Below are 11,802 nucleotides of genomic sequence, written 5' to 3' on the forward strand. Positions count from 1 at the left end.
GGCCAGGGTTTCTAAGCAAAGACCATTATTAGTAATATTTAATACTTCCCACTGAGTGCCAAACTCTAAGTACTTTAGGTGGATGAAGAGCCCTCTTGTAAAATATGAGCTCCATTTAACAGATGAGGAAATTGAGGCTGCAGAAGGGTGGCAACTTGCCAGAGGTCTCACAGGGAGTGAACAGCACCAGCATTCAAGCACAACTTGAGCTCTAAAGCTCAAACACTCAACCCTTCCGAGTATCTCCTGGCAATTCTAAGTACTGATCTAGACACAAATCAATTAAAGAAGCCAAACAAAATCAAAGTGGAATAACTGCCAAACTTAATAGCAGCTCTCCCCTGTAGGGTGAAATTATGGAAATATTTGACTTTTTTGGGACGCCTGGGTGGCTCAGTGGTTGAGCGCCTACCTTCGGCCTAGGGCGTGATCCTGGAGTCCCAGGATCGAGTCCCACATCGGGCTCCCTCATGGAGCCTGCTTCTCTCTCTCTGCCTATGTCTCTGCCTCTGTGTGTGTCTCTCATGAATAAATAAAATATTAAAAAAAATTTTTTTAACTTTTAAATGTACGTTAGTGTGAACCTATAATACTGTCCATATACATTAGCTTTAGGATGAGAAAAATCTTTTTAAAGAAATAGAAATCAGGGATCCCTGGGTGGCGCAGCGGTTTGGCGCCTGCCTTTGGCCCAGGGCGCGATCCTGGAGACCCGGGATCGAATCCCACGTCAGGCTCCCGGCGCATGGAGCCTGCTTCTCCCTCTGCCTGTGTCTCTGCCTCTCTCTCTCTCTGTGACTATCATAAATAAATAAATAAATAAATAAATAAATAAATAGAAATAGAAATCATTTTTCTAAGCACCACACTGTTTCCTACAACTGGCAGTCCACTTTGGATTGTTAAAAAGCAGAAGAATGAAGGCAATTTTTTTTTTTTGTTTGTTTTTTTGAAGAACATGATGGGGATCCCTGGGTGGCTTAGTGGTTTGGCACCTACCTTTGGCCCAGGGCACGATCTTGGAATCCCGGGATCGAGTCCCGCATCGGGCTCCCGGCATGGAGCCTGCTTCTCCCTCCTCCTGTGTCTCTGCCTGCCTCTCTCTCTCTCTCTATCATGAATAAATAAATAAATCTTAAAAAAAAAAAAAAAAGAACATGACCGCTTTCTTCCACCTTCATTATACAAAAGTAATTGGCAAAATTCTCCAAGATTTACAACATAAAGCACTGGTAAGGATTTGGAGGAAACAATAACCTTGAATTTCACTATTAAAGAACACCAGTAAAGTCTTCTTGGTGGGAAGTGGCCAACAGCTGCTAAAACTCAGTACACTTGTGACTGAGCAAGTTGGAACTTTCCCCATATACCCCTATACCATGCATACACACAAGGAGGAGCTACGAGAATGCTCAACTGCACCATTAAACAAGATATTTAAAAAACAACCTACCGAGAAAAAAAAAAAAAAAAAAAAAAAACAACCTACCGGGCCTGGCTGGCTCAGTTGGTGGAGCATGTGACTCCTGATCACAGGACAGTTGAGTTGGAGCCCCACATTGGGTGGAGGATTACTTCAAAATAAAATCTTTAAAAAATTAGGAACATGTTTTTTTAAGTTACATTTTATCCATTTTGTGGAACACTATAAACACTTCAGGAAAAACTCTCTTGAGGGCAGCCCGGGTGGCTAGGTGGCTCAGTGGTTTAGCGCCACCTTCAATCCTGGGTGTGATCCTGGAGACCCGGGATCGAGTCCCACATCGGGTTCCCTGCGTGGAGCCTGCTTCTCCTGCCTGTGTCTCTGCCTCTCTCTCTCTCTCATGAATAAATAAATAAAATCTTTAAAAAAAAAAAAAAAACCTCTCTTGAGATTCGCTATTAAGTTACAGATAAAACACACAACCTACTGCTTTAACACTGTCTGCACTACATGTTCACAGAAATGGATCTAAGAGGACATACCTTGATCTGCTGTTACTTCTGGAGGTAAATTTAAGAAAGGTCTGGTAGAGGGGCACCTGGGGGCTCAGTGGTTGAGCGTCTGCCTTTGGCTCAGGTCATGATCCTGGGGTCCTGAGATCAAGTCCCACATCAGGCTCCCCACAGAGAGCCTGCTTTGCCCTCTGCCTGTGTCTCTGCCTCTCTGTGTCTCTGATGAATAAATGAATAAAATCTTTGGGGAAAAAAAAAAGGGTATCTCCCAGCCTCCAACAGCCAGGAAGGCTCAGCTCTCAGTGGAAGGACAGGAGGGATGGGGGGGCTCTTAGTTCCAACCACTGAACCAAAGTGCCTTTGGTAGAGTCTGGCTCCTGGGTGTTAGTAGGGCCCCCTCCCTTACTGAATGAGATCCAAATCTCCAGGGCTTGGGAAGCCTGGGTGGCTCAGTGGTTGAGTGCCTGTCTTTGGCTCAGGGTGTGATCTGGAGTTCTGGGATTGAGTCCCACATCAGGCTCCCTGCACGGAGCCTGTTTCTCCCTCTGCCTGTGTCTCTGCCTCTGTGTGTGTCTTTCATGAATAAATAAAATAAAATCTTAAAAAAAAAATCTCCAAGGCTCCAAGGGGTAAGGGAGGTTCCGCTGATCCTGTGTTTACTGACACAGAACAAATTCTGAAAGAGGAAACATACTCAAAGTGGACCCCCACTGGGGAGCCTGGCAAGAAATGAAACAAAACAAACAAACAAAAACCATGCCAGGCAAGGTCACAATTATCTTATGTCACCTTCCCAACAAGTGTGCCAAGAGGGATTACTACAGGTCAGCTTGTCCCTTGTTTAGATGAGAAAAATGGGAGAACCAGGCAAATGAGAAAGTAAATACCACTAAAGCATAAGCTCCCTTAAGGCAGAAAACCTGTCTAGTCACGTTACCATGCATACTCAGCCTAGAACAATATCTGACACTCAGAAGTTCAAGAAATATTTGGTGATGAAAAGAGATAAAGGCAGAGCCATAATTTGAACACAAGCCTCTTCTTCGTGCTTTCAAATTCATGCACCTGTAGCAGAGGTGCTGAGCTAGCTGTGGCAAAGTTTATGGAAAAGGGATCCACCCTGGGGCGTGTTATATGCGCACCCCTGCACCCCTCGGAACTCTGGCCTTCCCAACTGCCCTAAGTGAGACACGCTACAGACCAGCTACGTTCTGTTCCCAAAGGACAGAAGTCTCTACTTAGGACCACTTGTATTGAGAGAACAGTCCAAATCAAAGGGACTGACATATTCTTGAGCAGGAGGCCAATCTGACCTCTTGGCCATCCTGCAAGGCATGGCACATGCCAGCACTGCCTGAGAGAGCCACGTGTCAGTGAGCACCAGAACTTGGAACAAGTCAAGCAGCAGAAGTGGCTGGGCTGTCCAAACAGGCTGGGCTCCTGGAGGAGGCCTCATCTCTTGAGGCAGCTGCTTCAGCAACAAAGAATTCACCAGCCACATTCGGACCTATCAAGTACCATTGTGGAAACACTCCAATCCATCAAGTCAAAGAGAGGGCATCCACTCTAGAGCTGGATGGATCTGGCTTACAATCTCAATCTCAGCTCCTCCACCTATGGGACCTCAGACAATATTTTTCATCTCTCTGAGCCTCAGTTTCCTGTTCTATAAAATGGGGGTAAAAGAACAGAGATTTTTTATGAGGATTACAAGACTGTATTGCTTGTAAATGCAGAAAAAAATCTAGAATGATAAAACACAAAATTCCTATCTGTGCTTGCCCTTAGGGACTAGAATGGAAAAAAAGTTTTTAATGAATATACTGCATTCTTTAAGGAAAAAAACATACAAAAAGCACAGAGCTCAGTCTAGATTGCTGACAGGCATTCAATAAATGTAAGTTGCTACTATTCAGCTCTCCTGGGGGACAAGTTGCTACTAACACACTGTCTGCCTGTGTGTTACAGAAAGACTACAGGGTGCTGTTTTCCATCATGCCCTCTATCCCTTTCCTAACTCACAAAAACCAGAGCAGGTCCCAAGCACCAAGGTGGCAGATCTTTGAAGTGAAAAGGTCCATCTATCCTCTGGTGCTGCCCTGGCATGCCTCATATGGAGCCATCCAACCTGTGCCCAGAGGTGAGGGACACACTACCTTATGAGGCAGCCCCTTTCACCAGCATGATAACCTCAAGATCAGAGTAAGACCCCTGATTTCTCTGACCATGACCCTCAGCAGCCTTCAGGCTCAGAGCTGTTAGCTGTTCCCAGTAGGGAAGCCTCAGGCAGGGTCTGGCTAGATGGGTCAGACAGGAATGCCTGTCAGTCAGCACCCTCCTAAGAAGCAGCATCTTCCCACACCTCTGCTTCTTGGAACAATTCTCTCCCACCCCTGGGAGGTGATGCCTGGCACCTCTCCCAAGAATCCAAAGCTAAACAATTCTCTCCCACCAGGAGGCAATCAGCTAGTCTGGTTGCTATGCAACTGGCAGGCACAAAAGGTGGTGCAGTTCTTTTCAGAGGCTTGGGAAGGGGGCAGGCAGCTGTGTCTCTCCAAGTTGCAATATCTAAATGGGCTCCAAGGTGGGGGGGGGGGGGCGTCCTTTAAGGAACTGCTTGAAGATTCACCCATCTGCCTACTTGTCCTTTGCTGCTGGTGTCAGTGGCAGGACTCCAGGCACACTGTGAACTGCATACAAATCCTGAGTCCTGCTCCAGCCCGCAGGGCAACAGCTCTACACTACCACACTTAGGAAGGACGTCTTCAATGGGCAGCCTGTGAGGCTGACCCACAGCTCAGGCAAAAATAAAGCTGCCTCTTTGGGACTCACCCTGCTAGCCTATCCCTCTCAAGTTTGGCTGGTATTTGGGGCAGGAGGCAATCAAGGCTCCAAATAAACATGCATCCCAACAAGGCAGGGAGCCAAGTGAACTGTGTCCCCTATATCCAGCCTACTCCACAGAGGACTACTTTCTACTCTCTACCCTCCAGGGAAGTACTCGGTATGGTTGAGTGGTAAAAACCTGGGTTCTGTGATCAAACAAATCTGCATTCAAGATCCTGCCGTGCTGCATGCTAGCTGTGACCTCAGACAAGCCGTTCAGCCTCTCTGGTTCTCAAACTAATGAACCTTACTTCTTAGGGGTGCTGTGAAGCATAAAGGAGGTAGTCTTTGTAAAATAAGACCTAGTTCAGTGACTAGTATCTCTAACAGCAGCGATGGTGTGGCACACACTAAACACACCCCCACAACAGCCAAGTTCAATGGCTCAGCACACCCCTTTCCTCCCTGCTTCAGGCCAGCATGTTACAGTTATGGAGTGACTGCCTCCTCACCAGCATATAAGCCCTTCCTTCCACAGGCAGGGCCCTTGTCTTAAACCAGCTCTACAGCTCTCTCAGTGAACAAGAACACCACAAATGTCCAGAAGGTGAAGGAACCCAGCTACACAGCACCAAAGTATGGGAGGTTAGAGGAGCTTCTGAGACCTCTTGGGTTCCTCCTGCAACTGCCCCTAGAATTCAAGCTTCCAGTCAGAAGCTGTCTGTCTCTTCAGGATGAAAGCAGAAATACTCCCAGTGGGCCCAACTTCCCCCAGTACCCGACTTCGATGATGAAAATACTACAAACGTGGGGCACCTTGGGTACCTCAGTCAGTTAAAGCATCTGACTTCAGGTCACGTCATGATCTTGGGGTCCTGGGAATCCCTGCTCAATGGGGAGTCTGCTTCTCCCTCTGCCCCGCTCCTATTTACTCTCGCTCTCAAATAAATTAATAAAATCTTGGGGGGGGGGGAATACTACTACAAATGTAATTCTAAACCTTATTCTCAAAAAAAAATAAAAAAAATAAAAAATAAACCTTATTCTCCCAATGTTGCCCTTCAACTTCAAAAATAAAATCAGAAAGCCAACAGATTCACTTCCACCTCTTCTCCCAACTCTGAGAGCAGCATCCAAAAAGCTTTCCTTAACTACTACATACTCGAAGTCCATGGAGATTAGGGGAGGAACGAGAAGGTTTCTTAGAGCCAGTCTTTTTTTTAACCTAAGAGCTCAGGATAAAAAGGCAATGGTGCTGCAGCCCATCTCCAGGACTGGGGATGGAGACTAACATTCACCAGGTGACTGGACCCTGCACCAGATTTGCTCTGGGTACTTTACACACACAGTCCTACTTAATACAACTATCCTGGGAGGCAGATGGTACTAAGCCCATTTAAAGATGAAGAAACCGAGGTTGCAGAATGCTAAATAAAGAACAGCACCTACAAGTTCTTTCGGAAACAATCTGAGGAAAAAATCTGCCCCTATTCTTAATGTTAGAAAGGGCTTATTCTTTTATTTTTATTTTTGGGGGGCTTATTCTTCTAAAACTTAAATAAAAACCAAAATAAATACAAAATTTTTAAAAGAGCCCACCTCTACAATATCAAAAACTATTCACAAATTTTTAGTGTTTGAGAGCTTATAGAATTTTTCAGATATTATTAGGCCTTCAAGACCTTTCTTAATGGGAAAGTGGCAATTAATCATCCTGTTTTGCAGAGGTGTAATCCGAGGGCCACAGAGGGCTGAAATCTTGCTTGAAGCCATTGATAAAGAGAGGGATAGCTAAGTCGGTGCAGAGGGTCTCTCTCAGGGTCCTGATATTCTTTATGCTTTTTAAAGAATGCAAGCAACCTCTCTGTGGTCCCTCCTGTCCTGCATTCTGAGAGGCCCAGAGCCTACCACTGCCTTCAAAACCAAGTACAGGGAAAAACAAGTGTGTCAAAGAAAGCTGGAGCCAATAAAGACAGACCACTCAAGTATCAACACTCACTTGAAGTACTAACCAGATGGCCCTCTGGGAGGCATCAGGTTCCAGAAAAAGGCCACAGACAGAAAGAACAGGGTTTGTTGCTGAAATGACGTTCATACTCAGGTGAGGGACCCTGGGAAAGGCACTTGACCCCATCCAGCTTCCTCACCTGTGAAATACAGGTACTTGTTGAGAGTTGATGTTAGGATCAAGAATTTATCAACAGGAGTGCCTGGGTGACTCAGTCGGTTAAAGTCTGCCTTTGGCTCAGGTCATGATCCCGGAATCTGGGGATAGAACCTCGAATAGGACTCCCTGCTCAGTGGGGAGTCTGCTTCTCCTTCTGCCCCTCACCGTCCTTAGGCTCTCTCTCTCCCAAATATGTAAATCTTTTTTTTTAATTTATAAACAAGGGATCCCTGGGTGGCTCATCGGTTTAGCGCCTGCCTTTGGCCCAGGGCGCGATCCTGGAGTCCTGGGATTGAGTCCCACGTCGGGCTCCCGGCATGGAGCCTGCTTCTCCCTCTGCCTGTGTCTCTGCGCCTCTCTCTTTCTATCATGAATAAACAAATAAATCTTTAAAAAAAAATCCATTAAAAAAAATCTATAAACAAACTTTGGCTATGTTACAAGTACTATCCAAACACATAACTACCAAATACAAGTTCACCCATCCCTCAAATGCTTAGGCCACAAACCTAGGAGTCATCTTTAATTATTCCCTATCCCTCACACTCCCTGGCCAACCCATCTGCCTCCAAAATATCTCCACTACCAGAACCCTCGTCCCAGACACCATCACCACTCCCTGGATGATTCCAATAGCCCCCATTGGTCTCCCTACCTCTCTTTTGTCCCCCTGTAGTCCATCATCCATCCAGCAACCCAAACGATTTTTTTAAAGATTTTATTTATTTATTCATGAGAGACACAGAGAGAAGGCAGAGACACAGGCAGAGGGAGAAGCAGGCTCCTCGAAGGGAGCCCGATGTGGGACTCGAACTCCGGGATCACACCTTGAGTCTAAGGCTGACACTCAACCGCTGAGCCACCCAGGCATCCCTCAAACGATTTTCTCTAACCATAAATCAAATCCTGTCACTCACTGTCTTAAACCTTCCAGTGGGGGTTGGGGGACAAACCTTCCAGGGGATCTTCATTCCACTTGGGGTAAAACTCAAGCCCACATGACCTTGGCTCCTACCTCTTGCTCAGACCTTCCTCTCCTTTCAACCACTCTGCCGCACTGGCATTATTATTATTATTTTTTTTTTTTTTAGATTTTATTTTTAAGTGATCTCTACACCCAACCTGGGGCTTGAACCTACAACCCCAAGATCAAGAGTCACATGCTCCACCAACTGAGCTAGCCAGGTGCCCCAACACGGGCCTTATTTCTTACCTTCAACACACTAAGCTCATACCTGTATCAGGTGTACATGCTGCTCCTACTTAATGTCTCTCTTCCCAGAACACTGAATGAAGGGCCGGGGCGCCTGGGTGGCTCAGTCAGTTAAGCATCTGCCTTCGACTTAGGTCGTAATCTAGCATTTCTGGGATCAAGCCCAGTGTTGGGTTCCCTCCTCAGCAGGGAGTCTGCTTCTCCCTTTCCCTCTGACCTGACCCTCCTCTCCCTCATACTCGCGCTCTCAAATAAATAAAATCTTTAAATATATATATATATCTAAGGGCTGCCTTCTTATCACTTAAGTATCAGCTCAAATGTCACCTCTTCTGAAGGGCATTCCCCAACCACTTCAGTTAAAGCCATGTCACAGCTCCACACTTATCCTCTCTACCACACAATCCTACTTTACCTTCCTTGTAGTACTTAGTAGCTATGATTTTGTGTACTTGCTTATTTTCTGTTTGCCCAGAACTACAATATAAGATCCACTATTCGGGGATCCCTGGGTGGCTCAGCGGTTTAGCACCTGCCTTTGGCCCAGGGCGCGATCCTGGAGTCCCGGGATTGAGTCCCACATCGGGCTCCTGGCATGGAGCCTGCTTCTCCCTCTGCCTGTGTCTCTGCTTCTCACTCTCTCTCTATGTCTATCATAAATAAATAAATAAATAAATAAATAAATAAATAAATAAATAAATAAATAAATCTTTGAAAAAAAAAAAAGATCCACTATTCTTGTTCACTATTGCACTAGCAGGGTGTAGAACATTCAATGTAAAGCATTCAATGAACATTTTGTTAGCAGCAAGTTGAAAAGTCAACAATGTGCTCCCCTAGTTCTCAAGATGGGGACTCTACTCCCTCTGCCCAAATTTTAGATTGGAAGTTTATTTACTCGTCCGTTCAATCATTCATTCATTTACTCAAGTCAATAGCTCCCTATAGGATACCTGAGATGCTGCTACAGTGACATGTAACCAGAATGACCTGTTTCATAATTCTCAAGGTTGCTGGGAGTTTTTTTGTTTTAACATGGCACTTTATAGAGAACTTCTGCCAAATTTGTCAGACTCCTTTGGTAGTTAAATACCATCTCAGATTTACATGTGAGGTTACAGGACTTCCCCAAGGCCACATGATGAGAACTCAGCAACCCAGTATGTCAAGGCAAAACCAAAGACCTAAGAAACATATTTGTAAATGCCCAACCCCTTATATCTACCACCCAGAGTCATGAGCACACAAATAAAAAATAAACACCAGAGAGTAAATGGGGATTTTCAAAATGTTCCCCTCATTTTCTTCATTGTTTCTAATGTTACCAGCTGGTGACAGGCACTGTTAAATAATGGAACACTTCCAACTCAAGGAAATCTGTTCTCAGGTTATGAAGCATTAATGGTACCCCGGCTGATAGACTGAGTCTTGATGTCAAAGGGAAGCAGTATAATGCAGGTGCTAGGACCTCAGACTCTGGAATCAAAAAGGTACAAATTCAAATTATACCTGTTAACAATTGATAAGGCCCTAGGCAAGTTTATTTCAATTTACTTAATTATACAGCACTAACTAGGTACAGGCAGGTTCTAAATAGTTTGCACCTATAATATGGTAATTAGATAAGCCAAATGTACTATCCTTATCTGCATCTTACAGGTGAGGAAACAGGCAGAGGGGTCAAGTACCCTGCCCAAAAGTGAGTATTAGAGTCAGCTTTCAAGTCTAGACAGTGTGATGCCAGAATCCATGTTCTTAACCATCATACTGTATTTCTTCTCTAATCCTTCGTCTCCAAGACAGAGCCGATAGGTCTGATCTCACAGGATCATGTGAGATTACTGGCACACAATAAGGTAAATGTTAGCTACTCTTAGTGGTAGTGGTAATCGCCATCACTGTATTATTTACCTTCACCTTTGGTCCAGCCAAGGGTAGAAGAAATATTTTGATTGAGAAAGACCTCAGAGGCCCTCTGCAGTAAAATATATTAGGATATAGTAGAAGCTCCATGAGAATGGGAAATGTCTGCTTTGCTTATCATTGTATTCAAAGCAAGTAGTGGGTACTCAATAAATATGCAGTGAAAGAGGTAGGAATAAATTGAACACAAGGCCAGGGTTCTGGTAGTACCAGAAGGACCATCACTTCTCAAATGTAGCCAAACACAAAAGAGGTAAGTAAATTTACAAGGTTCTCAGAGCACAGTGTTAGCTGACCATTACTTAAGACAGCCTGGCTTAAGACAGGGAGGCAGTGTGGTATACTGCTGTTGTTCATCTTAGCTGAATGAACAAGGACACCTGGATTTTAATCCTGACTGTTATTGAAGTCACCCAGGCTCTCAAGGTCTTGGATTATCCATCTGTAAAAGAGAAGGTTGGACTATATATACAATGACCATAAACAAATATTCCTTTTCTCATCACTTCATAACAATCTGAATGGAAGCCTATTACCAAGTACTCAATAAGCATTTGTCAATGAAGATCATCCCCAACTGACAGATGATAAAACTAGAATTCAAAAGTAATTTGCTCAAGGTCACAGAGTCAGAATAGTGTATGAACTATGGCCCAGATCTCTTTCTTTGCTGGTCTAACACTCATGTTTTCCAAGATCCTTTTTCAGTTAAAAAATACTATGATATCAGTCCTCTCTTCCAAGATTATTGAATCTGTAATCATTTAAACATCACATAATACTGCCTGACTTCACTACATCGTGGGGACAGCAGGATCAGGAAAAAACAATTACCTGTATTTCTATATTATTAACTTACAGTATCAAAAGATCTGAAGAGATAATTAGGGCAAACTCCTGTCTTTGCCCAGAATTGTGAGATCAGAAGTATTTAAGTGATCATATCATTTTAAACCATATGGTCTAAATTAAGGCAATGTGATTTTAAAAACAAAACGAAAAACCCCTTAGTAACACATTCCTAAAAGGATAGCACATAACTTCTTGAATTTTATTATCAAAGCTGTGCCACTTGATTCAAAGCAGATTCACAAAGTTAAATGTAAAAGGTTATCAGAGAATGTCTACTTTATTGGCTTGCTTTATTTTTATTAACAAAATACATGCTTGACATTGAAACCTTGCATGTAACACCTTCCTAGTGTTGTCAGGTTAGGAGTGAAGAAAACCACCTGGCAAGCACAGTCAACTTTCTAGATGGTCCATAACAGAAGAGTCAAGGTCAAACTGTTGAGTCTCTTTATCCTCCCACGTAGTAATTGAAAAGCAACTAACTGAGCTCAAAATACTCCATACTGGTACTTTCACAAATACAAAGGTCAGCTCAAGGATCACATTCTGGCTCACAGAAGACAGGCTGACATAAGGAAAAAAAAAAAGGGTAAGCGGGCCAGATGTTCAGGCCACAGCACTTCGGTGACACTCAGGAGAGCACAAACTTTCACCTACTTTCTAGCAGTTTCCTCACTTATCGGATGAAAATTATCATCTGACCAGATGATAATATGAATCAAATGACATGACGAGGAATTTAAACAGTTTTGCAATCTTGCAAAGATGAGAGATTACTGTCACCATTACTATTTACTACGTCTGGGCCAGGAAAGTCCCCTGGCATTCTTGGCTATATGTTCCGCAGGATCCTCTTAAAATGGAACGCGGTACTAATCTCTTCTAC

General features: G+C 44.1%; 1 protein-coding gene across 2 annotated transcripts in view; it reads right to left on the reverse strand.

Annotated features, from left to right (window-relative positions):
- The window catches only part of ACO2 (aconitase 2), a 53,156-nt gene that overhangs the window by 40,733 nt on the left and 621 nt on the right, over positions 1–11,802 (reverse strand). The window lies entirely within an intron of this gene.

The sequence above is a fragment of the Vulpes vulpes genome, chromosome 16 (assembly GCF_048418805.1).
Source record: "Vulpes vulpes isolate BD-2025 chromosome 16, VulVul3, whole genome shotgun sequence".
Lineage (NCBI taxonomy): Eukaryota > Metazoa > Chordata > Mammalia > Carnivora > Canidae > Vulpes > Vulpes vulpes.